A 4,866-nucleotide genomic window follows, 5' to 3' on the forward strand; every position below is an offset into this window, starting at 1 on the left:
TATATATATATATATTCTATTCTTGGATATCTTTTACTTATATTGACACTCAATTATTATCTTCTTTTAGGAAGGAATATCTAGTTTGCTATAATTTTTTTTTTTTGAGAAAATGATCAAAATAGTCCTTAATGTATGGACTTAGATTGATTTGGTCCCTCATATATGCAGCTTATGGAAAATGTCTTTTATCTATGTTAAAAACTTGCCAATTTAGTCTTTCACCCTAAAACCCTAACGACACAAAAATTTGTTGTCAAATTTAACAGAGATGTGCAACTCACGTGACATACAAAAATCTTAAACAAAACCTCTATCTTCTTGGATCAGTTCCAAAGGATGAAAACTCCCGCCTTTCCAACAAAAAACCCCTTTTCTTGTAAAATCAATCGACACAAGTTTTTCCACTGTTAAACGATGTTAATCAAAAGAAACTCCAAGGTATCGAGCCCCTATTATGGTAAGAATTTATCTTGCTTTTAGTCGAGGCAATCCAAAGGCCAGCCTATTTGGTATTCAAAATTTGCAGAGTTGTTAAGTACTATTTTTCCAATCATTTTATATAAGATTCGTTTTTTCTTTTTGGTGATATGAAAATCTACCTTTTGGTTTGTGTATTCAAGAATATTTAGAAGTTATGGTGTACAAAATATACATATTTTGTAACATCTAGAATGTGGCCTTAATCGGCTTAAATATGTAATCTTTTAACTACAGATTCTGTGTTCAAGGAGTCTTTTTTTAGTATCAAAGTTTATCATAAAGGATCGATAAAATATCAACCAGCCAAACAGTGTGTTGGTGATATCATTGACTACTTTGATTATGTTGAATTGAAGAATCTCAATCTTACTAACTTGAAGAAGATGGTCGAATTATGTGGCTACTTGAATGATTCAATAATATTTTGGCATAAATGTGGGAAGCTTGGTAACAATTAGTCTCCACGGAGGTTGAAGCAAATAACATAAAAAAAATTCATCCCCAAAGATAGAATAGTGGAGTTATATTTTTAGCATTTGGACTCTTATATTGAAATAGACTATCCAATTGAGTTTGGTTGCAAAACTAGTCGCATTCCAAAGAATAAGATGTTGTTGGACCTATTGACAAAGAGTTTGAAAGGGAAAACTTATCTTCGCGAGATGATTTTGAGGATTCTGAAAATGAATTCTCCAATGATGAGGTGATGGTTGATAAACAAGGACACTATAAACATAGTTTTGAGGATGTCAGAGAGTTTATTACTGATGAAATTCAAAAGAAGATGTTATATGAAGATAGGGATCCTGATTGTGTGAACTTTGAAGACAATAAGAGTTTGAATGGTGATTCAGACGAAACTTTTGATTTTTCGAAGTACAATGCAAAGACTGATGGGAAAAATCCAATTTTGACTTTGGAATATTTTAGTTCCTTTTGGCACAACAAAACAAGGTAGTAATACGGGAGAAGGTGGTCCAGTAATCTTCTCCAAGGAACGAAGCAGCTTCTCTAATAGCCCCGTTGAATAGGCGGGCGAAGGCTTTTTGAAAAAGTTATTTTTTTCTTGTAAATGCATTTTTTTCTATTTAGAGAGAGGGGTATTTTCGAAAGCAAAGAAGAGTTCAAAAATGATGTAGCAACTAATGAGGTAAGCCAAGGAAGGTACATTTAGTGGAAAAAGAATGATAAAGTAAGGATGAAAGCAAAATGCATACACAATGATTGCAGCTGGATAATAATGGCGTAAAAAATGCACAGGAAAAATACCTTCTAGGTAAAAACTTATAGCCCCTCACATAGTTGTAAAATTTGGCACCATTATAACAAGATGATAACTTCTTCATTCATTGCAAGGACCTATCTTGATAGAATTAAACATAATAGGGGATGGAAGATGTCTGAATTCAGAGATACGGTTAGTGTCGAGCTTAAAGCTCATGTTACTTTAACTCAAGCTAGGACGGCTATGAAAAAGACAATTGCATTACTTGATGGAAATTTAAAAGATCAATTTGCCATTCTTTGGAACTATGTTCATGAAATTGACAAAACAAATCCAGGCACTTTAATTTATATGAAGTTTACTGATAATGAGATGCCTAATAAGCCATACAGATTTCAAAGAGTCTACTTATGTTTTGCTGCTTGTAAATAGGCTTTCAAGATTGGATGTCGCAGAATAGTAGGTGTGGATAGGTGTTGGTTGAAGGGACCGATGTATGGGAATCAATTATTGACATCAGTGGGTCTAGATGCTAACAATAACATATTTCTAGTAGCATATGTCGTTGTTGAAAGGGAAACCAAGGGGATGTGATCATGGTTTTTAAACCACTTGGCTGGTGACTTAGAGATTGACGAACAAGAAAGCTAGACCTTTATGTCGAACAAACAAAAAGGTCTTGTCAAAGCATTTAACAAGATTTTGCCATATGTTGACCATAGATTTTGTGTGCGACACCTCCATAATTATTTTAGGAAAGCTGATTTTTTTAATTTTGTCCCTCAAGAATTCTCTTCGGGCTGCTGCAAATGCTTCAACTGTGGAATTTTTTAAAATTTGCATGGAGAAGATGCATGAATTAGATGTTGAAACCGCTGCATTGTTGTATGAAAAACCACTAACTGAATGGTCTAAATCACATTTTTCTACCGGTGCTAAATGTGATGTTTTGTTGAATAATATGTGTGAATGTTTTAACAATATGATTCTTTATGCTCGAGACAAGCCAATCATAACTTTATTGGAGAAATTAAGATATATTTTTATGGCTAGATTCCAAGCTAATAGGGAGAAAGAAGAAAGATGAAATTTAGGTGATATTTGTCCACAGATTAAGAGTATCTTGCACAAGAATGATTCTGCGACAGCTACGTTTATTTCAAAAAAATCAAATCAGTGGAATTATGAGATTCTTGAAGCATTGATTGCGGACAATTGGGATGTGGACCTACAAAACAGAAAGTGTAGTTGTAGAAAATTGACTATAACAGAAATTCCTTGCAAACATGCAATATCGGCTATTTGGGCTAAAAATGATATGGTTCTTGATTATGTTGATGATTGCTACAAAGCTGATACATATAAAAGAATTTATGAAAATACCATCTTTTCGATAAATGAATCACAATTGTGGCCTAAATCAAACAAGGTTCCTCCTTTGCCTCTGAGACTTGTAAGACATAACAAGAGGGGAAGAAATCAGAAATTGAGGAGTAGAGAGCAAGATGAGGCAGGATCAAGCAGAACAGCAAATGAAAAAAAATATATTTGTTAATTGTAGCTTATGTCACAAGACTGACATTAATATAAGGACCTGTAAATTTAAAAATTATGTGCAGTCTGAAGTAAGTGCATATGACTCAGCTTTTTGGATGCCTCATACTTTATCAATTCCTGAAAAGTTATCAGTAAATTTTTGGCATAAAATTTGATTTGACTCTCAATTATATTGTTTTATAAACACAAAACTAATGCATTGTACACTTGCAGGTTAGAAGAGCAAATCCTGGACCAAGTCAAGATTGTTTTGATACTTAATATGGTGTTGCTATCAATTTTGGTTGAGCTAAACATGGTGCCACAATTTTTTTTTTGTGTGATGGACATAAGTACTTCTTGATTTGTGAAGGATATATAGTGTTGCTGCTACTTTTTATTTTATGAACATGGTGCAATTGCTGATTTTTTTTTGTGAAAAGAATAGATGGTGTTGTTGTAGCAATGCTTCTTATGGTGATAATATTATGTTGTTGTTTTTCAAGTCATTTGCAGCTAATTTTTTTTATATTGTGTGGATGGGCTTAAGATAAGTGCTTAAAATATGTTTTTATTTTATTTTATTCAAACACTATAAAAGTCCTTAAAAGCTATTTTGGTTTAATGCACTTAATAATTGTGCTTGGTATTGCACGAATATGATGTATAGAGTAGTTGTCACAAGTAAAGAAAAGTGATATGGAGGAGTTTAATAGCTGAGATTGCACCAGAGACACCTTTTTCTATAATTGTGATGTTGTTGTTGTTGCTATACAGAGCACACATCCTACTAATAATTGCCTCCTTATTGACGAAGACACCAACACAAATGTCCATCATAGTGTTGCTCATGAGTTCTAGATCCCAAAGGGATGTCAACATAATAAATGAAATGACTAACAACGTCATGACAACATCATAGAGTATATTCTTTAAACTAACAAAATCATGTTCTATTACTGCCGTAGGAAATCATACACAATCATGCAATCAACTTTATCATTGGGTACGCTTAAAAGAGGTTGGGATCGGAATGACATATGTGACAAGAAGCAATGTCCAAGTCGTGATATTTGACGGGACCGAAATGAACATACTAGAAAAAGCCTATTTGGTGCTATAAATAAGATCAATAGGATTTTTGGTCCTATTTCACATGATGAATGCATCAAATTCATATACAACATATCGATAGATCAGCCTTGTATTTATCTAGTAGGATTTTCCTTTCCACACTGCATCAGGGCATAAAATATAAATTGGTTAGACGAGACATAGTAACATAGAGAGGCCGACAATTGTATCCGTCCAATGTCCCTTATTAATTAATTGGACAATTCTACTTTTCACACCATGGAAGAACTGAATATTAGGCAAAAAAATTAGAGAAAATGATGCATCAGATCCTAAGATGGTGGTCACCAAAATATTAGATCACGAGTTCAAACTAGAAATGGACCTTAGAGCGAATTTTGATAGGATCATTGAGATGATATAGCTAAAGCATTATGAAATTTAAGGTTATCATGTGGAACGTAATGCATCAGCAGTTTTCCACAATATATTGGCCTTCAAATGACCACCTTAAATGTTGTTGACTAATACTACAACAATACAAGTAC

The sequence above is a fragment of the Solanum tuberosum genome, unplaced genomic scaffold (genome assembly GCF_000226075.1).
Source record: "Solanum tuberosum cultivar DM 1-3 516 R44 unplaced genomic scaffold, SolTub_3.0 scf00135, whole genome shotgun sequence".
Classification (NCBI taxonomy): domain Eukaryota; kingdom Viridiplantae; phylum Streptophyta; class Magnoliopsida; order Solanales; family Solanaceae; genus Solanum; species Solanum tuberosum.